This window comes from Dendrobates tinctorius, unplaced genomic scaffold (genome assembly GCF_039654945.1).
Source record: "Dendrobates tinctorius isolate UK_male_01 unplaced genomic scaffold, ASM3965494v1 ptg000158l, whole genome shotgun sequence".
NCBI lineage: Eukaryota > Metazoa > Chordata > Amphibia > Anura > Dendrobatidae > Dendrobates > Dendrobates tinctorius.
Window position 1 is genome coordinate 23370303 of NW_027361825.1, and position 24153 is coordinate 23394455.

The 24153-nt window shown below is 46.5% G+C and overlaps 1 protein-coding gene across 1 annotated transcript in view; it reads right to left on the bottom strand.

Annotated features, from left to right (window-relative positions):
- Positions 1-24153, bottom strand: part of MEIS3 (Meis homeobox 3) — a 314711-nt gene that overhangs the window by 232516 nt on the left and 58042 nt on the right. Inside the window, exon 2 of the mRNA XM_073549111.1 lies at positions 3894-3987. The gene's annotated coding sequence lies outside the window, so the exon portion shown is untranslated. The remainder of the gene's footprint in view (positions 1-3893; positions 3988-24153) is intronic.

A 24153-nucleotide genomic window follows, 5' to 3' on the forward strand; every position in this document is an offset into this window, starting at 1 on the left:
AGGAGGGGGCCTAGGACTGAGCCCTGCGGGACCCCGATAGTAAGGGGACGAGAAGAGGAAGAGGAGCCGGAAAAAGATACAGTGAAGGAGCGGTCAGAGAGGTAGGAGGAGAACCAGGAGAGGGCCGTGTCCTTGAGGCCTATAGAGCGGAGCATAGTGAGGAGGAGCTGGTGATCCACAGTGTCAAATGCGGCAGAGAGATCCAGGAGAATCAGCAGGGAGCAATGACCTTTCGATTTAGCTGTTATTAAATCATTAGAGACTTTAGTGAGGGCAGTTTCAGTAGAGTGTAAAGAGCGGAAACCAGATTGTAAGGGGTCGAGAAGAGAGTTATCTGAGAGATAGCGGATTAGACGGGAGTGGACCAGGCGTTCCAGGAGTTTAGAGATGAAGGGAAGGTTAGAGACAGGTCTGTAGTTAGCAGTGCAGTTCTGGTCCAGGGATGGCTTTTTAAGTAAAGGGGTTATGATGGCATGTTTAAATGAGGAGGGAAATATACCTGAAGAAAGAGAGAGGTTAAATATTTTAGTCAGGTGAGTGGTGACCACTGGTGAGAGAGACTGCAGGAGCTGTGAAGGAATAGGGTCACTGTTGCAGGTTGTAGGCCGAGCAGAAGCGAGGAGCTTGGAAACTTCTTCTTCTGAAACAGGCTCAAAGATGTCTAGTGAGCTTGAGGTGCGGCAGGGAAGGGGATCCAGGCACTGAGGAGATAGGGCTGAGATATCCTGATGGATGTGGTTGATTTTTTCTAGGAAATAAGTGGCCAGATCCTCACCGCTGAGGTTGGTGATGGGGGCCTGTACTTTAGGTTTCAGGAGGGAGTTTAAGGTTTCAAAAAGTCGTCTTGGGTTGTTGGATAGTGAGGTGATGAGGGTGGTGAAGTAGGATTGTTTGGCCAGATGAAGGGCAGAGTTATAGGTTTTGAGCATGAACTTATAGTGGATGAAGTCTTCTGCTAAGAGAGATTTTCTCCACTGCCGCTCTGCACACCTCGAGCAGCGCTGAAGAAAGCGTGTTTGCGTTGTGTGCCAGGGCTGCCGTTGTCTGTGTCGGGTCTTTCTGCGTATAGAAGGTGCTGCTTCATCTAGGGCATTCTTCAGTGTATTATTGAAGTGTGACAATGCTATGTCTGGACAGGAGAGGGTGGAGATGGGGGCTAAAGATGTGTGGAGATTGTCCCTAAGCTGTTGGGTATTAATGGTACGTGTATTCCGATAAGTGTGGTAAGTGGGGGTGTTCCGGGTGAGGAGACAATTTTTGACAGAGAAGGAAAGAAGGTTGTGGTCCGAGAGCGGGAGGGGTGAATTAGTAAAGTCGTGCAGCGAGCCGGGACGGGAGAAAACCAGGTCCAGAGTATTCCCGTCCTCATGTGTAGGAGAATTAGTAAACTGTGAGAGGCCGAATGAAGAAGTTAGAGAAAGAAGATGAGAGGCAGACTGGGAGAGCGGATCATTGATGGGGATGTTAAAGTCTCCCATGATGAGGGTGGGGATGTCACAGGATAGAAAGTGAGTAAGCCAGGTGGTGAATTGGTCTAGAAACTGGCGGGAGGAGCCTGGAGGGCGATAAACGACCGCCACTCGTAAGGAGAAGGGCTTAAAGAGTCTGACGGCGTGGACTTCAAAGGAAGGAAATGTAAGTGAGGGAACCGGGGGGATGACCTGGAAAGCACATTGTGATGAAAGGAGCAAACCAACACCTCCACCCTGTCTGTTCTCAGGTCTGGGGGTATGTGAAAATTTTAGCCCACCAAACGAGAGAGCGGCAGCAGCGGTGGTGTCAGAATGCTGGATCCAGGTTTCTGTAATAGCCAGAAGGTTAAGGGAATTAGAGAGAAAAAGATCGTGAATGTAAGTCAGTTTGTTACACACAGACCGTGCATTCCAGAGAGCACATTGGAAAGTGAGAGGAGAAGGCATGCACTGAATGTTAATAAGATTAGCAGGGTTTCTATATGCAGAAGGAGGAGAGTAACGTATGCTGGTGGAGGGAGGCCCAGGGTTGGGGGAGATGTCACCTGCAACTATTAAAAGGAGAAAAAACAGAAAAAGCAGGTGGTGGGATGATTTGTATGAACGTTTTGAGTGCTGCATGGTGGTTTTGGATGGTTTGGTGTGGGTAAGAAATGTCAATAGAGCCTCAGAGTTATACATGGGAGAGGGGAAATGGGAGGGGTGGATATGCAGAGAGTGCACAGAATGTGTAAAAGGGCAGGCGAGTTGTTAGAAAGCAGAGGTGAAGACAAAAAAGCAGCAGTTTGATATGATCAATGCATATGTAGTACGACTGACCAAGAAGCATGCGTGCATGAAAAACTTATGCACCTTACCTGTCTCCTCCCCTGTCCAACTGCATTGTCTAACTGCAAAACACTTGATCCCGTTGCACTTAATATCTGTTGCACGTGTGAGCCCGCACACGTGCTATCCCAACCAGAGCTAAATATATATGAAATGAAATGTCTGCTAGCTTCAGCCACCAAAAGGCCACAATCAGTAATTAACCAATTAGCACAAGGCCAGAGCAGGCATTACTATGCAGGGTAAATAACTAACGCTGGACAAGGCCATCAAACAGAGAAAGGGAAAAAAACCTTTCTACACTTCAAAGCAGAAACCAAATAGTTAAAAAAAAAAAAAAAAATTAAAGACCCACCACAGGAGTGATGGAATGAATTACCATAAAAATATCTGGCAATATATGATGCAGTTCACACTTGTCAGACAGCACACATGGATGATGGAATGAAATACCATAAAAATATCTGGCAATATATGATGCAGTTCACACTTGTCAGACAGCATACATGGATGATGGAATGAAATACCATAAAAATATCTGGCAATATATGATGCAGTTCACACTTGTCAGACAGCATACATGGATGATGGAATGAAATACCATAAAAATATCTGGCAATATATGATGCAGTTCACACTTGTCAGACAGCATACATGGATGATGGAATGAAATACCATAAAAATATCTGGCAATATATGATGCAGTTCACACTTGTCAGACAGCATACATGGATGATGGAATGAAATACCATAAAAATATCTGGCAATATATGATGCAGTTCACACTTGTCAGACAGCATACATGGATGATGGAATGAAATACCATAAAAATATCTGGCAATATATGATGCAGTTCACACTTGTCAGACAGCATACATGGATGATGGAATGAAATACCATAAAAATATCTGGCAATATATGATGCAGTTCACACTTGTCAGACAGCATACATGGATGATGGAATGAAATACCATAAAAATATCTGGCAATATATTTTTCCATAGATCCCATAGATCCCATAGATCCATAGATTTTCCATGGATCCCTTCCATAGAGAATGAATGAAGCAGAGGTTGAGCATGTGCGATGGATCTCTCCCATAGAGAATGTATGAAGCAGAGGTTAAGCATGTGCGATGGATCTTTCCCATAGAGAATGAATTGAGCAGAGGTTGACCATGTGTAATGGATCTTTCCCATAGAGAATGAATGGAGCAGAGGTTGAGCTTGAGGGTGTGGGTATGTGCTACTGAATGTAATTGCACATCTGCCTTTTTTTCACACTTTAGGTTATTATTCTACTATCATTAATAATATCTGTAGTGACATGGTTAATCACGTTCATGCTCATCCTTTACTCTGCACACCAGATTCCTATGTGATCAGTATGTCTATTCTTTCCCAATACCAATAATGATATTACCAAGAAGGCTTTTACACAAGGAAGTAGCATGGAACCGCATTGTGCCAAAGCAAAATTTGGAAGGTGTTCCCTCTTGACCATGATAACTTTTAGCAGTTCAGAAAATAATAAGCTCCAGATTCAATTCTTCCCATCTCGTTCCATCATCCAGAATCTTTAACTGCACCTTACCTATGGGTAGAGATGAGCTTCCTTAGACGTTTGCTCCCATAGCAGCTGCTACGCCTGCTAACCTGGTCATTATGCCCACGCTGTTACCCGAGTGCTACAACAAAAAGTAATAAATTGTATTATTCAGTTCATTGATCTAAGATAACAACAGACTTAAAGAGTAACCATCATTTTAATTTTTATTTCATAAGTAAATAGTTCACAATAAAATAAGCAACACTGTGCTCTATCATAAATATTTTGTTATTTATCCTCCTGAATTGATCTTTTACTCTTAATTCATTGGTAAAATTTGTATTCAATGAAGACAGATTTTCCCATTACTGAGATAGATGACAGTTGGTGCTTTTGAAATTCTATAAAGGAGGGAGGAGCTAGAGGTCGACACAGACATTCCACTACAAGTTCAGTTATAGTTATCCATGGAACTTTATGAGCACCAACTGCAATCTTCTATCTAATTAATAGGAAAGTTTGTATTCAATGAATTGAGAAGTTTAAAAAATGAAATATCAGTTCAGCAGGAGAAAGAATGTGATTTCTCTAACAAAATATGTTAAAAAGTTTCTTATCTTCACAAATACTGTTGATTTTTTGGGGAAAAAAAATTAAAACGAAGATTACCCTTTAAAGAAATTTTCCAGAACATTGAGAGCTGATCCTGTGTACAGACCATAAATGTTTGATCAATGGTTATCTAAGCCCTGACAATCAGCAGAATGCAGAGTCCAGTTAACTTAAAGCGGACATATCTCTTGTGTTACACCCGGTCGCTGTCCTGGCTCTGTGCCCCAGTCTGCCGCTGCTCCCCGTTCAGGGCACTCACTTCATCCTTGCACGCTGTCCCTGTGCAGCAGCCGGCTCCCTGTGTGTCCCTTGCTGCTTCTCAGCGTTCAGTTCTCTCCCCTTCCCCCACCTCCTGGCGTCTCGTCGGCAGGTCTTCAGCTAAAGCTATTAGGGCACGCACGCGCGCTCCCCTAGCTTCTTAAAGGGACAGCATGCATTTATCAAAATTGGTAATTATCCAATGACAGCGCACTGGCTGCTATTTCTGGCCTCCTCCATAGGTAGAGCGCCGGGTATCAACCATTGCTACATCCAGTTCTGTTGCTAACCTGTCTGCTCTGCGTTTGCAGTCTCTGTGCATTCTCTCATGCTGTCTCCACAGATTATCTGTATCCTGATAACCCTGGCTATCTCTGCAGTCATCTCTGCAAAAGCCATCTCGTTCCGCCAACAGCCATCCGAGTCCGAGGACTGTGACAAGGTTACTGGAGCCTGCTATCTACCAACTGCCTGGATCCAGGACCCACTTCATTACGGACTCTGCTATTGTTTCTGTTATCCCTTTTGGTCCTGCTGGGACAGCTGCCTCGTGTCCGGTGTCTAACTGGAGGTAGCACCTGTGTCCTCCGGATATTCCATTCTGGTCCTGTCTGAGGGACTTTACTACGGTACCTGGGGTTCACTAGTTACGCCTCCTTTGGCGCCCCCTGGACCGTGGTCCCAAGGTTCCACTTTAAAAATAAAAAATGAATGTGAACTTCACCATCTCTGCCTCCGCTTCCATTCCTTACAGATTGCTCTGGCCATGGAACCCACTGGACCCCAGAGGTCGCCAACTACCTGACCTCACGGCAAGCAAGGGTCCTCGCCTGGCGGCTCCTACCCGCTTCCATGGTGATCCCACTCAGTGTCGGGGTTTTCTCAATCAGTGCACCCTACACTTCGAAATCTTGGGGCATATGTTCACTTCTGACCGTACCAAAGTGGGCTTCATTATGTCACATCTAGCAGGAGAAGCTCTTGCCTGGTTAAACCCGTTATGGGAGAGAGGAGACCCGCTGGTTAATGATCTTCAATCTTTCCTAGAGATTTTTAGCAGGACCTTCAATGAACCTGGTCGTGTCACGTCGACTGCTTCTGCCTTGCTTCGCTTACGCCAAGGAACTCTCACGGTGGCTCAGTATGCTGTTAAGTTCTGCACTCTCCTGTCTGAGTTATCCTGGAACAATGAGGCCTTGGTGGCTACCTTCTGGGAAGGCCTCTCTGGAAAGATCAAGGATGAGCTGGCAGGACAGGCCTATCACCTTGGATGATCCGATATCCTTGGCAACCCAGATTGACCTGCGTTTTCAGGAGCATTCCATGGAGATCAAGCGAGACAAGAGGTCCTACCACCCGGACTCTAGTTCTTCCAAAATGGCTACCTCACCTCCTTCTCCCAAAGCTATGGTGGTTGACAGAGTAAGTTTGGCCAACCGCCGCCAGGATGCGCGTCGCAAAGAGGGAAGTTGTCTTTATTGTGGTAGTTCCGAACACCTGATCCGCTCCTGCCCAAAGAAGTCGGGAAACTCCAGTGCCTAGGCTCGGTAGATGAGGCCACCCTAGGTAGAGAATATTCCTCTCCTTCATTGCAGATCTCGGTCTCCGTGTCCTGCCGAGCAATAAAATTTTCTGGACTCTGTCTGTTGGATTCCGGAGCCGCCGAGAATTTTATCCAGCAGACGCTTGTGGATCATTACCGCTTACCAGTCCAGGTTCTTCCCAATCCGTTGCGGGTGACTGCTGTCGATGGCAAGCCACTAACCGAACCCGTCCAGTTCCAGACTGAGCCAGTGGAACTCTGGGTAGGTCTAATGCATTCTGAAAGAATCCGTTTTTATGTGTACCCTGGTTCGTCTCACCCCTTGCTTCTAGGTTTGCCATGGTTCCAGAAACCCGAACCAGTCCTTAACTGGAGAACAGGCGAAATTCTGTGTTGGGGAGATTCCTGCACGGACCGATGGTTAACCCTGATTGAACCAGTTTCACCCCCGGTCCAACCTGCTACCCTGCCTGGGTTACCACCCTCTTACTGGTCCTTCTCGGATGTCTTCGGGAAAAAGGAGGCTGAGAGACTTCCTCCCCACAGGTCGTATGACTGTACAATAGATTTTCTTCCTGGAACATCTTCTCCCTGTGGGAGAGTTTACCCTCTTTCCCAAGCAGAGACTCAAGCTATGTCGGACTACATCCAGGAGAATTTGGCCAGAGGATTTATCCGACAATCATCATCACCGACAGGAACAGGATTCTTCTTCGTGAAGAAAAAGGATGGATCCTTGCGGCCCTGTATTGATTACTGGGGACTAAACCAGATCACGGTAAAAAACAGATACCCCTTGCCTCTCATTTCAGAACTGTTCGACCGCCTTCGAGGTGCCAAAATCTTCACCAAGCTAGATCACAGAGGTGCCTACATTTTGATCCAAATCCGGGAAGGAGACGAATGGAAAACAGCCTTCAACACCCGTGATGGTCACTATGAGTACCTGGTAATGCCGTTTGGCCTAAGCAATGCACCCGCTGTTTTCCAAGAGTTCGTCAATTACATTTTCAGGGATCTGCTCTATACCTGTTTTGTTGTCTACCTGGACGGCATTCTTATTTTTTCCACTGACTTGGCTGCGCACCGGAGGCAAGTACGCCTAGTCTTAAGCTGCCTTCACATTTCCGTTTCTAAGCATCAGGTGCGATGCGGCGAAAAATGTAAAAACCGGATCCGGCGCCGGTTGCCACCGGATCTGGCTTTTTTCCCGTAGACTTGCGTTATCGCTGCATTGCGCCTGATGGCCATGCGGCGTGTCCGGCTTTTGCCAGATATGGCAAAAAATGCCTGTCCGGTATCTGCAAAAAACGTTGCCTGCAACGTTTTTTGACAGCGCCGGATCGCTTTTTTGCAGAGCGCATGCCCGAAGACTATCTCTCCCTCTCCCTCCTGCAACATCTCCGGCCTAAACAGATGATCCGGTGGGCTGTGTCTTCTACCGGATCCGGTTTGACAACTTTTCGCCGCAGCCCGCCGGATTCAAAGAACGGAAATGTGAAAGTAGCCTGTGGTGTAGTGACCACTGTGTCCGCTAGGGGGCGCTGTGTGGATGTACTAGGAGAGAGGATGAATGGCAGAGTCATGAATGACCATTATTTATCTCAAGGTGGGTGGCCTTGAGATGGAGACTTATGTGTGTGTTGATCAGCAGTGATACTGCTGATGTGTTGTTTCAATGTGTCAGAGAGAAGTCTCCAGGTAGCTGGGGAGACGGGTGGGCCCAGTTACCTAAAAACCCACCCAGGGGGTGTGTTTAAGAACGCTATTACAAAGTGTGTGTGAATTGTTCAAGGACCTGTGATGAGGTCACAGCCATGTGACCCGGCTATGGACCATATAAGGTGGCCAGGGTAGGCCACATGTGGTGAATGCAGGGACCCGATTGGTCCATTTGGAAGGTCTCACTGGGAGATGTGTCTGCCTCCCTGAAGTGCCTCTGTGTAATGGCTGCACGTGTTTGAGAGTCCCCAGAGGAGGGAATGGGTATCTGCAGCATGGAGAAGCAGCCATGAGGTAAAACCCTTACGGGGTGAGAACTGTGAGGCTAGAAAGCCTGCGCAATGGACCTTGCATAACCTGTGTGAGTACAGGATAATCAGAGTGCAGCTCTGTCACGGGCGCTATGCCATTTGATATGAACTTTATGTTGCTGGTCATGGTTTATGATGCGTAAATAAACCACTTGGACCGTGATTGTTTTATGGAAAACCTGTGCCAGATGTGATTTATTGGCTGCCAAGCGAGTATCCCCTACCCGAATGACAGTGCTACCTCACAATTGGTGGAGATTGCAAAGGGCAATGTTGAAGCTTTGTTGCTAGGGGCAACGGTTCCAAAGCACATGGTGCAGTGCTGGCAATGCTGAGCCAGGAGGGCGGACGGTCGTGAAAGCCGTGTAGGATGCTGACCAGCCACATGTGTGAGCAGAGCCTGTGACGGCCTGCATTTGGGGAAGCCACTGCCCGGCTGTGGTTCTGGAACCGTGAGGTGGCCTAGTGAGTAAGGCACTGTCTGGATCGGTGAGCCCAGTGCGGCCGCTTCCCCAGGAGAAAGAGACTGGTGAATGCTAGGGTGCCTCTGCGGAGAAGAGGTACCCGAGGACCTGTGTGGCCGACACAGGTAACGGACAGGTGTTCGTGTGGTACTGACCTGGGTCAGTGAGTGAGACTGTGTACCTGGAGGGTTCAGTGAGGAAAGGACCTGGAGGGTCAGTGTTGGGAGATTCTAGGAGAAAGAATCAGATCCCGGGAGCACGTGGTATGACCTTGGACCTGGTGAGGCGCGAGTGTTGGGCAGTCTCAGGCGGAGATGGATGTCCTGAAGAGCACCCGCCGAGCCCCTGGACCTGGTGAGGTGGGGAGACTCTGGGAGGAGGGTTGCTCACTGAATCACACCCGATGCGCCCTGTGTGTTGAATGGTCTCACACGGAGATGGAACGTCCTGAATAGCACACAGACAGGACACGTGAGTTTTGTGTGGTGTGTTTTTTTTCTTTTCTCAACTGCGGTGGCTAAGTGGGAGTCAAGAAGGTGACAAGCTGCCTCCTGTAACTCGGCGGGGTTACGAAGGGGACAAGAGGCTTCCGGTAACTCGGCGGGGTTACGAAGGGGACAAGCGGCTTCCGGTAACTAGGTGGGGTTACGAAGGTTACACCAGCAGCTGTGTGTGAACGGCAGCCAGTGGTGTCGAAGATCGGTGACAGCAGGAGCTGTGGTGGTGCCAACAAGGAGTTGTGTGGTATCGTAAGAGACAAACTGTGTGGTGTGAACTGTGGTCTGAGAAGACTGGTATAACGGACATGGGGAAATCCCGAAATGGGGCGGTGGCCCAAATCGGAGTGGTAGCCCAAAAGGGGGTGGCGTCCTAAATTAGGGTGCTAACCCAAAAAGAGGTTGAGTCCCAGAGGGGGGGCGGTGACCCAAATCGGGGTGGTAGCCCAAAAAGGGGTGGAGTCCCAGAGGGGGGCGGTGACCCAAATCGGGGTGGTCCAGAAAGGGGCCAGTGTGGCAAAAGAGGAACCGCAGTGTTCGTGTATGTTGTTTCCAGAATGTGGGATATTCTTTCCGGGTGATGACTGGCCGCAAGTGTGTACCGTGATGCTGCACCGGGAAGGAAACTCGGGACGGTTGGACTCAAAGAGTCAGGTGACTCTGGTAGGAACTCCTCTCACTTTCTGTCTAACCGAGAAAATGGTCCAGGTTCGCTGTAAACATGGGGTCACGGTGAACTGTGCGGTAGAGTGCCAAGGTGGCAGTATACCATCAGACTTAGTGTATGCCTTGGAGTGGGGGCAGGACTTTGTCAGGTTTGATGACGTATGCCAGGAGGGGGGAGACGTTCCTACTGTTGGGCTAACCGATACTAACACGGTGACGGCTCCTGACGTGGAGAGGTCCGAGGTAGAAGTGACCGAGAAAAGGGGTACATCTGCCCAATGGACGGACCTGACATCTCGTGACAGGACTGACATTGACCTGGTTGATAAAACGGCGGGAGTGTTCGCACGGCTAATGGGTAACTGGAGGGATTGCTTGGCAGGTTGGGGTGACTCAGACTCTGGGGGTGACTGTGACTCTGAGAGAGACTGGGAGCACAGACTAGAGGAGCTAGAAAAAGAAGTCTCTGAGCTCAAAGGTCACATGGTAACGTGGCAAGGACTGAATAAGGCCCTCAGAGAAGAGGTAGAAGAACATGTCAAACGAGAAAGAGTCCTGAGACAATCGGCCAAGCACAGGGTCGAGGAGCTCGAGAAAGAAGTCTTGGAGCTCAGAGGTCACCTGTCCACCTGGCAAAGTGTGAACAAGACCCTTAGGGAAGAGATGGAAGAACTCAAAGAAACTGTAAGAGATCTTCGGCAGGAGAAGAAGTTGGACGAAGACTTACCGCGGGTGAGCGCGAGTGATAACAAGACGGAACTGCCAGTGTCCATCTTGGTAAAGGGTCGTGAGGAAATAAAATCTCATGAAGTTTGTGAGCAAAGGACTGAAGAAGACAGTCACCTGGTAGCGTCAACGGTAGTGAGGGAAGTGTCCGTGGTAAAGCCAGAGTCTTCTGTCCAGGAAGAGATAAATAACATGACCTTCAAATTTGTAGTCGAGGTACCCGAAGACATGCAAGAAGCCTGTGCTGAGGAAGGTGTGCATGAGGCTTTCAAAGAGGCGGTCAAGACGTGTAAGATGCACTGGGCACCTGAGACTCGGCAGTTGGTGATAATATCAGCCAGGGAAGATACAGCAAACCGGGTAGCTGTCCTGAAAGAGATGCATTTACAATGTCTCTACGCCAAACAGCTGGTCAGGCGGAGTAATATGAAAGCTGCTCGATGTCTAGAGTTAGCGAAGGAAGCTATGGCTCGGCTGGGTTTGCAGGAAGATGTGGTTGCGGGACCCAAAGCTCTGATTGGGAGAATCGTTGGAAGACTTGGGAAGGTAATGCAAGACATTGTCAATATCTCCGGTATGGTGAGGGTGAGAATCCCTCCTGATGATGAAGACCAGATATCCAGTGAAGTGGGTAGGATTCCCATCATGGTGGTTGGCTCCGTGGAGAGCCCGAGAGACTTTTGGATGCTCGTGGAGTATCGAGTGGGGTACCTGCAAGAGATTGAGCAGTTGAGGTGGGACCGTCGGTGAATCAATAAAGAGGTAAAGAACACCAGGTGGCGGCCGCCTTCAACCCAAGATGTAAGGACCCGAACGGTTCCTCCAAGAAGTGACATGGCAGATGGCCGAACAATGTCAGCAAGTGGTAGTTCGACTGGCAGGATGACGTTGAGAGACCGAAGTTCCTGTGAGATGCTGAATGAGTAAGACTCAAGTCAGACAGTAGACTTGACTAAGACTTATGACCGCACTAACCGAGGGAGCTGGTCGGGGAACGGAACAGACAGGGAGAGGACTGTGGTGACTAAACAGTGTCTGATGACGCAGACAGACGGTGATTGGAGGGTCAAAGATCAGGACCGATATTCTGACCACTGGGGGCGGGGGAGGCCTAACGTAGGAATGAGGCTGTATGACAGATGGAGATGGTTCTCTCGACCTGGGGGGCAAGATGTAGTGACTGCCCGGTCTCCAAATCCTGGGGTTATGCTGTGTGTTCAACCCCACAGGTTTGAACAGAGGGGGGAGGTATGTGGTGTAGTGATGACTGTGTCCGCTAGGGGACGCTGTGTGGATGTCCTAGGAGAGAGGATGAATGGCAGAGTCATGAATGACCATTATGTATCAAGGTGGGTGGCCTTGAGATGGAGACTTGTGTGTGTTGATCAGCAGTGATACTGCTGACGTGTTGTTTCAATGTGTCAGGGAGAAGTCTCCAGGTAGCTGGGGAGATGGGTGAGCTCAGTTACCTACAAACCCACCCAGGGGGTGTGTTTAAGAATGCTATTACAAAGTGTGTGTGAATGGTTCAAGGACCTGTGATGAGGCATGTGACCCGGTGGGCGTGGCTACGGACCATATAAGGTGGCCAGGGTAGGTCACATGTGGTGAATGCAGGGACCCGGTTGGTCCGTTTGGAAGGTCTCGCTGGGAGATCTGCCTCCCTGAAGTGCCTGTGTGTAATGTCTGCACGTGTCTGAGAGTTCCCAGAGGAGGGAATGGACATCTGCAGCATGGAGAAGCAGCCATGAGGTAAAACCCTGACAGGGTGAGAACTGTGAGGCTAGAAAGCCTGCGCAATGACATTGCATAACATGTGTGAGTAGAGGATAATCAGAGTGGAGCTCTGTCATGGACGCTATGCCGTTTGATATGAACTTTATGTTGCTGGTCATGGTTTATGATGCGTAAATAAACCGCTTGGACCATGATTGTTTTAAGGAAAACATGTGCCAGATGTGATTTATTGGCTGCCAAGCGAGTATCCCCTACCCGAAAGACAGCGCTACCTAACAAGCCTTACAGAGGCTCAGAGAAAACAGACTGTATGCCAAGTTTGAGAAATGCCTCTTTAAACAATCCTCTTTGCCTTTCCTCGGCTATATTGTTTCCTCCACAGGATTGAAAATGGATCCAGAGAAGTTATCGGCTGTACTCAGGTGGCCTCATCTGTCTGGGCTGAAGGCCATACAGCGATTCCTCGGCTTCGCCAACTACTACAGACAATTCATTCCTAACTTTTCCACCCGAGTGGCGCCCATCTCAGCTCTGACCCGGAAAGGCACAAATCCCAAGGATTGGCCTCCTGATGCAGAGGAGGCTTTTGTTTCTCTCAAAAGGCCTTTGCTGTCACACCTGTCCTCCATCGTCCTAACTCTAATGAACAATTTTTTCTTGAGGTTGATGCTTCCTCCGTAGGTGCGGGAGCAGTACTTACCCAGAAATCATCCACTGGTTGAATAAACTCATGTGTTTTTTTTTCCAAGGTTTTTTCTTCCACAGAGATGAATTATTCCATTGGAGACCAGGAATTGTTGGCTATCAAATTGGCTTTGCAGGAGTGGAGGCATCTTCTTGAAGGAGCTCTTCATCAGGTAGTCATATACACCGATCACAAAAACCTTGCTTACCTCCAAACCGCGCAGAGGCTGAATCCCCGTCAAGCCCGCTGGGCTTTGTTTTTTTTTGCTCGATTTAATATTGTTTTTCATTTTCGTCCAGCTGACAAAAATATCAAGGCAGACGGACTTTCTAGAGCCTTTTTGCCTCCTGATTAATAGGAAGAACCTCAGCACATCATTGAACCCTCAAGGTTAGTCGCTGTCGCTTCTGCTGATCTTACCCGACTTCCCCCTGGGAAAACTTTCGTGTCTGCTCCTGAACGTACTTGTGTCCTTCGGTGGTGTCACTCTTCCAAGTTGGCTGGTCACGCCTGTCAGAGGAAGACGCTGCAACTCATCACCCGATACTACTGGTGGCCTGCTATGGCTAAGGATATCCAGGAGTACGTCGCAGCCTGTCCTTCCTGTGCCCCCAACAAGACTGTCAAAAGTCTACCTGCAGGTAGGCTTCAGCCTCTACCTATTCCGTCTGCCCCCTGGCAGCACATTGCAATGGATTTCATCACAGATCTTCCAATCTCATCTGGCTGTTCTGTGGTGTGGGTAGTGGTGGACCGCTTTTCTAAGATAGCTCACTTCATTCCACTATCCGGTCTTCCCACTGCTCCTGAACTGGCGGATCTGTTTATCCGGCACATCTTCCATTTCCATGGTTTCCCTCTCCACATCATGTCCGACAGGAGTCCAGTTCACCTCAAAATTCTGGAGAGCACTTTGAAAACTGGTAAGAATTGAACTGGATTTTTCCTCGGCATACCATCCCCAATCTAATGGAAAAATGGAGAGGACTAATCAAATCCTGGCTGGATTTCTGCGTCACTTTGTCAACGCGCATCATGACGACTGGGTAGACTTACTGACCTGGGCTGAATTTTCCTACAACAACCAAGTAAGTGAATCTTCTGGAAAGTCTCCCTTTCAGATTGACTTTGGACTGCAACCTGGAATACCTCTTCCCATTTCCGGATCATCTGGCGTTTCGGCTGGCGATACTTTCTCTGAAGATTTTTCTAAAGTTTGGAGGGACACCAAAAATGCTCTGGAGAAAACCTCCCAGCGTATGAAAAGGCATGCGGACAAGAGACATTTGGATGCGCCTACCTTTCGCCCCGGAGACAAGGTATGTGTGACGAACAAAGCAGGATTTAGGGCTCCAGTGTTGAATAGCAAGGCCTTTTAGTATGATAATGAGATAAGGCCCAAAACAGAACTTCAAAGCTTGAGAAGGAGCCACGTCAGCATGGGGTAAGAAGGTGCCTGGGGGCGTCAATTAGAATATACCTGTCAGCTAGACACAGAAATACACATTCGTTGTCTCTCCCAGCCGCTCCGACTCCATCCTAGGATCATGGATTATGAGCACATCTTTCGAGTTATGGACTTATGAAAAATATCCAAGTGAACCTGAGGAAATCGCTCAACTGGTAGTGCGACTCCTGAGGCGGTGAGGGTTCTGGGGCCTGAGATACATAGATTGGCCCTCCACAGTGACCCAATGGGGCCATGTTTGCTCTCCACACGACAGGGAAAACAAACTACATTCACTGGTACCTCTCATGTACTGATCCGATCATGCTGTTGAAAGTTACCAACTTTCTTAGATATTGGGAATAAGTTCTGCAGGGAGCTACAGGGTGGAGATTATTAGCCCACCCTCTGACACAGCGGGAGGGACCTAGCATGCTTAAAAACTAGCAGCCCAAGGCAGAGGGTCTCTCTCACAGAAAAAAACAGACGATGATGATCTAAGAAGGAACTGGGGACAGATCTGTCAAGGGGAGCAGCGGCCCATGCTTTGGGGTCTGTCCGGCAACTAAGATTCTTGTACCTGTGGACTGCAGAGCTCCTGGCACCCACGTGCAACCGACAATCTGGTAAATTGACCTCCAGCTTAATATCTCTAATTCTTGTACTCTTATTGTTATATTTTACTCTGACTGCAAATCCACTGTAATTCCATTGTATAGCTTACTGTATATTTCTGTAATTATCTAGTGCTCCCTTAAGGCAATTAAACCATAAAATTAATCTTGGGCTGATGCTTTTACTCTGATTACGAATCTTAGAATACCCAGCGGGTAACAGGACATCCTCCCCGGCCGCCATTTGCTCTAGGTGCAGTTCCCTTACTGACCTGAGAGACAAAGGGGGCACCGGAGAGCTGTGCCTGTATAGTTACATCACATTGGTGACGTGGTAGGAATGGGTCCTGTTTCCTCCACAGTATGGCTCTGCTCCAAGTATATCCGTCTGAAGTTGTCATCCTAGAAATTGGGTCCCCAGTTCATTGGACCATTTGAAGTCTTGGGACAAATCAATCCAGTCTCTTATAAGCTGAAGTTGCCTACTTCTTTACGTGTGCCTAACTCCTTTGCAGGTTTCTCCCCTCAAACCAGTAGTTATGAGCCCCTTCTTTAAGGACCAGGGCATCACTCCTGATCCTGTCTCGGAGGATGATGTTTTTGAGGTAAAACATATCCTGGCCGTTAAGAATAAGACCTATTACTTGGTGGACTGGAAGGGCTTTGGTCCTGAGGAGAGATCTTGGGAGCCTAAAGAAAACATCCAGACTCCTCTTCTTCTTAAAAAATTTCACGCAGGCTTGAAAAAGAGGAGGCGTAAAGAGGGGGATACTGTTACACCCGGTCCCTGTCCTTGCTCTGTGCCCCGGTCAGCCGCTGCTTCCCGTTCAGGGCACTCACCTCGTGCCTTGCACGCTGTCCCTGTGCAGCAGCCCTGTGTGTCCCATGCTGCTTCTCAGCGTTCTGTTCTCTCTCCTTCTCCCACCTAATGGCGTTCCGTCGGCAGGTCTTCAGCAAAAGCTATTAGGGCACGCGCACGCGCTCCCCTGGCTTCTTAAAGGGACAGCGTGCATTTTTCAAAATTGGTAATTATCCAATGGCAGCGAACTGGCAGCTATTTCTGGCCTCTCCTCCATAGGAAGAGTGCCAGAGCAACGAGTATCAACCATTGCTACATCCGGTTCTGTTGCTAACCTGTCTGCGCTGCGTTTGCAGTCTCTGTGCATTCTCTCATGCTATCTGTCTCCACAGATTATCTGTATCCTGATAATCCTGGCTATCTCTGCAATCATCTGTACAAAAGCCATCCCTTTCCACCAACAGCCATCCGAGTCCGAGGACTGTGACAAGGTTACTGGAGCCTGCTATCTACCAACTACCCGGATCCAGGACCCACCTCATTACGGACTCTGCTATTGTTTCTGTTATCCCTTTTGGTCCCGCTGGGACAGCTGCCACGTGTTCGGGGGTCTAACTGAAGGTAGCACCTGTGTCCTCCGTGTATTCCTTTCTGGTCCTGTCTGAGGGACTTTACTACGGGTACCCGGGGCTCACTAGTTGCGCCCCCTTCGTAGCCCCCCGGACCGTGGTCCCGAGGTTCTATTTTAAAAATAAAAAACGAATGTGGACTTCACCATCTCTGCCTCCGCTTCCATTCGTTACATCTTGCCATAAATTTATAATTTTTTCCTACATATTTGCCACATGTAAATGATGCTGTTCTCCTGAATCCATTGTTATTTTTCTTTTACCCCGCTCCTCTCCGTTCCTGAGTTATGACCTCCTCTTCCTTGGATGATGTTAGCCAAGGGGCTTGGCCCCCAGAAATACTTATGTAGTTAAGACAGGATTACACCCACTTGGATAAAAAGACTAGATATATAACGGGGAGCAGGAACAAAAGGGAAACATCACTGGATTCAAGAAAACAGTGGCATTTACACCGGGTAAGACAGTTATACATTTATTGCAAGTGACGTGTCATCTTTAAATAGGAACTAGCTGACCTCCCAGGCATAGAATATGGCTAGCTCTTGTAATTGGTTAGTCAGACTTCCATTTTGAATATCAATGTTGAAGTTCTGCAATATCTTCTAGAATTTTAAAAGAAAACTAAAACACATCCAAAATTTCTTTGATCATCACAACAATATATAATACATTTAATCATTTTTTTATATTCCTGATCACTGAGCTTCTTTGATCTAATAATATTAATGATCAGCAAATACATGTGCCAAAACTTCCTTTGACGAGCCCGGATGTGATACAGAGGACGGTGCTGCTACAACAAAACCTAGGATGTTTAGAGAAAACCTGAAGCGTTCTCACAGCTGCAATTTATTACCTTGACGTGTTTGATATGCACATTGTTATGCAGTGACTGTACATGAATAGGAAAAGGGGCCCTCTACTGTCCCTAGTGCTTGGGCCCTAACTAATCCTGCTCCCAAAAGTGCCTTTAAAAGTGAGGAGGTTTGGGCCATCAGCCTTACTGTTCTCCTGTTATTCCCTAAGCTCTTCCCTACCCCTCCCCAGGATGCCTGGATCGGAAATGCTGTAGTATGAGCATGTAATACAAACAAGGATACCAGAAAGCAACTAGCATACAAAACACTCACCCAAAAGTAGAAAGGTATATAGGGAAGTATAGGAATGTACAAACCAAATGGGAATAGGACAATAAGGAAAGCATATATCCAACAGCAACAGCGACCTCCGACTCAGCACAGTGTCTCCAAATAGCAAGGAAGTAAAACTTTCACTGGCAAGGAGGGGAAGGTCTGGCCAGATTTTATAGCGAGAGGAAATGATTAGGTCAAGAACAGTTGTGAGCTGAAGCTGCAAGTTTGTAGCATGCATAGAAAGGGTTGTTAACCCCTTCAGCACCAAAGGAAGCAAAATCCATTTAATATGAAACACAAACACACAGGCTAAATGGAAGATCTGCGATTCACAATATGTAGTCATCTTCTAATTCAAGAACTCCCAGGAGGACGTGAAACACTCGTGACACACACATCTCCAATTTGGTGTATCCTGGAAAGCAACTTTTCTGGTGGATCCAATGTACCACAATTCCTCAGATCTTGATTTCTCATTTATTGACACATATTTTTAAATTTAAAAAATCATAACCAGTCCACTCTTGCAAAAGACCCAAGAAGGTTTTGATGGACATCATCGAATTAGGATTGGGATGGGTTGAGAAGAGCCTAGTACTTAAGCTCAGCTCTAAACTAAGATGAATGTTGATCCTATGTAGGTCTTCTCCAGATTTGATCCGTTTGCTTACAGCCTCACAACACCCCATCCTGCCCTTCTACCTGCTGACAACTTCATGATCGTAGCTTACCGCAACCCTTCTGCTCTGATTCCTTATTATATAAAATCTTCATCCTTTCTCTCATCTGGAAATTCTCTTTCCTCTTTTAAGGAAGCATTGATTACTCTTATTGTAAAGAACTGCTTCTGGATCCATTGTCTGCCTCCAGCTACAACATGGTCTCTAACCTTCCTTTTGTTTATAAACTACTTGAATGCCTGGTGGTTTTCCACCTAATCCGCTAACGCTCTCGGAAGCTCTCTGATGAAATCCTTCAATCGGTTTTCCCTTTACTCACGGAAACAGCTCTTGCTAAGGTTTCTATAGAGCATTCGTCTGCTAGGTCTTGGGGTCATTGCTCAGTATTAACCTTGTTATTCTTCTCCTTTATATTTACTTGTAAAAACAGTTCGCTTTCTGCACTTAAACAAAAGTCTTCTTCCCCAATTCACATGGACTGACCACCCATATTGGGGTTTTCCCCTCCTCTCCTCTTCCTTTCTCAGCCTTCTATCCTTTTATCTCTGGTTACCTACTCTGGACAATATCTGCTAGAAGTGAAACCACAAAAATAATCTTCTGACATGGTGTCGCCTTGAACAACTAGAAGAGCTACTTGAGGGAGGGGAGAGAATCGCAAGCCCACTTTGCCGGATAGGGCAACAAGAGGGTACAGAGCCAAAACAGTGCTGCTCTGTAGATGGTGTAGTGGTCGGTCACAGGGACTGCAGCTCAGCTCCTGTTTACTTCAATAGGAACTGATCTGTAGTACCCAAGAATGACCACTAGACAGTGAATGGCACTGTGCTCTAATAGATCTGTACATATGATTGGCAGGGATGCCAGTTGTCGGATCAAACTGACTGGCAGGGATGCCTGGTCTCTGACCAACTGACTGGCAAGGATGCCTGGTGTCCAACCAACTGACTGACGAGGATACCAGATGTCCGACCAACTGACAGGCAGAGATACTGGGATTGGACCAACTGACTGGCAGGGATGCCTGGTGTCCAACCAACTGCCTGACGAGGATACCAGATGTCCGAACAACTGACTGGCAGAGATACTGGGATTGGACCAACTGACTGGCAGGGATGCCTGGTGTCAAACCCACACGGATATTATTTTTTTTTTCCTTTTATGGTATGTTTGTGTCCTTTAATTTTAGATTCAGAATTATCTGAGTATTTTGAGGAACATGAGAGTGGTTTTCTGTGCTGCTGGTGGAGTTACACGGATGAATAAGGACACCCAAGATGGATCAACATGCAGTTTTATTTTCTATGCGTTTTAAAGTTATCCAACTTCTTCTTCAGGAAATAACCACAGTAAAACTTTATTCTCCATTTTTTCTCCTAATTATCTGGTTACAGCATTAGTTTGCGTTTTTTTTTCAATCACTTTTCCCACAGATTTCTCTATATAGAATAAAAAACAACATTATTTTTAAATGTAGAAGATAAAAACGCCACCAAAAACACCATTAAATGCCATGAGTGACAACTATATCTCATTCATTGAGAGCTGTAGTAAATACCTGCAGTACATTTCCAGGATATGCCAACGACGTGATTCAGGATTGGTAGTAGAAAGTAGGATTTCCTATTAATATGATTTATCCAAATAATCACAAGGAATTAGGAAAACTGAGAATCACAATCAGAATACACAGTAAGTAATGTAAAATTGCACTGAGATGCAATGAAAATGATGGGCTGTATCTACCATACAGAATGTTAAATAATATGCCGGGCATCTAGCAATGAGCAACTTGTCCATATACTCAATCTGTCACCAGGTCCCGGTAACCTTACATTTTCAGCCCACATATTGGTACATTGTAATTGCACCAGGTAAAAAGTTCGGCAGCTTCTTAATAGCAGCTTTAGACATCTATCAGCACCATGATCACTGTGGACAAAAGGGAAAGGGGGAGGATGGGACGGTCATACGTGGCCAAACTTACTACATTCTACTTAGTGGAAAAATGGCCATTTGGCAAGATTCAGCTTTCCTCTAAATTAATTATCTTTATGTTTCTTTTGCTTTAAAAAGGAAATTAATTAATTATCCTTATCATCCCGGTCGCTAGGCTACCTATGCAGAGTGCAGCAGTCCAGCTGGCTTTTCCATCAGCTGCTGTACTCTGCATATTGAACACTTAAGCCCCAGTCACACTAAGCGAGATCGCTGCTGAGTCACAAGTTTTGTGACGCAACAGCGATCTCACCAGCGATCTCGCTGTGTGTGACACGTTTCAGCAACCGGCCCCCCCGCCAGGTATCGTTGATCGTGCTCTAATGTCCAGGACATTTTTTTGATTGCTGGTCTCCCGCTGGCCAGCACGCATCGCTGCGTGTAGCAGTGGAAGACTGTCGATCAGCGAGCTCCCAGCACTGTAAGCAGACGCTGGGAGCTGGTATCCAAGGTAAACAGCGGGTAACTAAGCGCGCGCGTAACTTAGTTACCCGCTGTGTACCTTGGATACCAGCGTGCTCGCACTGGGAGCTGGTATCCAAGGTAAACAGCGGGTAACTAAGCGCCGCGCGCTTTAGTTACCCGCTGTTTACCTTGGATACCAGCTCCCAGCGCAAGCACGCTGGTATCCAAGGTTCACAACGGGTAACTAGGCGATGCGCGCGCTTGTTACGCGCGTTGTCGCTGGTCCTGATCGCTGGTGAGATCTGCCTGTTTGGCAGCTCACCAGCGATCATGTAGCGACACACCAGCGATACTGACCAGGTCATATCGTTGTCGGGATCGCTGGTGCGTCGCTTAGTGTGACGGGGGCTTTAGGGTGTGTTCACACCATGCCTTCAGGTTGTATTTTCTTTTTTGCTGCGAGTTTCAAAAGTTGCAACAAAAACATAGCGATTACAGTTCACATGAAGAAAAACACTTCAAATACTCGGATAACTTTCCAATAGATCTTATTAACAGCAGACCTCCATCAGGATATCATTGTGAAGAAGGTCTGGGGAAGCCGAACGTTTCATCCTTTGCATCGTTTTCATCCTACGATACATAGGGTGAAATTTAGATTTGGAAAATCGAGGCGAAACAATGATGTGATAATGGAAAAATCTGTAATGGGCCTGTGACATGTAAACACAATGTTATTGAGTGTGCTTTCCTGTATCATTTAAACAACTGACTTTGCAGAGCGCAGCAGTCAAATCATCATCGTCTATAGTATTGCTCTCTACACACTGAACATTTATTGAGCTTGGCTTTGCAGTTCAGCTGCTGCCTTTGTCACTGTCTACTGCGCTCAGTACATTGAAGTTGAATGTGCATAAAACAGCAGCCAGTGACATAGTCAGCTCAACTACTGCATTCTGCAAAGGTAACAACTGTACTGCAATGCCAAGCTAATGAACATTCATTGTGCAGAGCGCAGCAGCCAGTGATGATTTGACTGCTGCGTTCTGCATACTCTAGGTAGCCGGGAGTGGGTAACTTAGTAGTGGAGTTGGAAAGTCTATGGAAACTACTATAATTCTCAAGAGCCCATGCACTGATCCTTACTGTTTCTAAAAACAACTGTGCCTTTAGGGTATGTTCACACAGGGCTTTTTTGTAGCATTTTTTTGCAATGAAAACGTAGACTGTTGGCAGGAAAAGCACTATATTACGTGCATTTTTAATGTGTTTTATTTATGCATTTTTTGATCTGTTTTCTATGCATTCAATTGAATGGATAAAAAAATGCAGCGAAAACTGAGCGAATTGACTAAAATTGAAAGCTGAAAGAATAAACATGCTGTGAATTAAAAAAAATGCACAGCAGCTCAAAAAAAGAAGAAAAGAAACACCACAAGTGAATGAGAATTTTAGACATTTTTATTTTTCCGCTACGGTAAAACGCTGATTTTTTTCCTTACGGGCAAAAGGACCAATAATGTAGAAAAAATGGTAAGTGTGAACAAAGCGTATTTGTAACTGCCAAGAACTATATCATAATGTAACTACAAGAACTGTGTCTTAATGTCACTACCAAGAGTTATGCCTTATTGTAGCCACCAAGAACTGTGTCTTATTGTAACTGACAAAACTGTGTCTCAATTTATACCATCAGGAACTGTCCCTTTTGTAACCAATCAAAACTCTGCCTTACTGTAATCACCAGGAACTTTGCTTTATTGTAACTACCAAGAGATGTGCCTCATTGTAACTGCCAATAACTGTGCCTCATTGTAACTGCCAAAAATAGTTCCTTATTGTAACTGCTAAGAGCTGTGCATCTGTGTCTTATTGTAACTGCCAAGAATTGTGCCTTATTGTAACTACCAAGAGCTTTGTCTCTGTACCTTATTGTAACTTTTGCACCTGTGTTGCCATCTTTATATGGGTCCACTGCACCCTGATAGTGCATTTGTTTGGAGGCCTGTACGGGTAAACCTTGTTGTTCTATTGCTGTTCTCATTATTGGAGGTTTTTCAAGTCCTCTTTTTGTACTGTGCTGTATTATTATTTAGTGTTAGGTACCCGTAAGCGTGGAGATCTTTGACGTAGGTTACGGGCTCACGTATTTTGGCCAAAATATTAACCAATACTCCACATTTTTTATGAAAGATATATTTATATATATTTTTTTAAAATGTGTTTTTTGCACTTTTTATTCAGGGTGCAGTTGGGCTCATTTGGTCTTGTAAACTGTGGTGTTTGTTTTCCACACGGCATGCATTTGTTAGCGCTGGGCAGCCCGCCTGAACTAATAGAAGGGTGTTGGTACTAGGCTGGCCTGGACGCTGTGCATGGCCTTAGTGTGAACAGCGCCGCATACAAGTTGTTTTTGTGCATCAACATACCAGGCAATCGCCCCCTCCATGTATTGGTAGGCTGGAGCAGTTGCTTGATTGGTATTTTTGCACCTGTGTTGCCATCTTTATATGGGTCCACTGCACACTGATAGTGCATTTGTTTGGAGGCCTGTACGGGTAAACCTTGTTGTTCTATTGCTGTTCTCCTTATTGTAACTACCAAGAGCTTTGTCTCTGTACCTTATTGTAACTTTTGTAACTATCAAGATCTGTGCCTCTGTGCCTTATTTTAACTTCCCATAACTGTGCCTTATTGTAACTGCCAATATCTGTGCCTTATTGTAACTGCCAATATCTGTGCCTTATTGTAACTGCCAAGAACAGTGCCTTATTGTATCTGACAATAACTGTGCCTTACTGTATTTACCAGGAACTTTGCCATATTGTAACTGCCAAGAACTGTGCCTCTGTGCCTTATTGTAACTGCCAAGAACTGTGCCTTATTGTAACTGCAGAGAACTGTGCCCTTTTGTAACTACCAAGAACTGTCCCTCTGTGCATTACTGTAACTTCCAAGAACTGTGCCTTATTGACTTATTGTAACTGCCAAGAACAGTGCCTTATTGTAACTGCCAAGAACAGTGCCTTAGTGTAACTCCCAAGAACAATGCCTTATTGTAACTGGCAAGAACTATGCCTTACTGTATTCACCAGGAACTTTGCCTTATTGTAACTGCCAAGAACAGTGCCTTATCGTAACTGCCAAAAACTGTGCCTTACTGTATTCACCAGGAACTTTGCCTTATTGTAACTGCCAATAAATGTGCCTTACTGTATTCACCAGGAACTTTGCCTTATTGTAACTGCCAATAACTGTGCCTTAATGTGACTACCAAGAACAGTGCCTTATTGTAGCTGCCAATAACTGTGCGTTGTTGTAACAGCCAATAACTGTGCCTTATTGTAACTGCTAATAACTGTGCCTTATTGTAGCT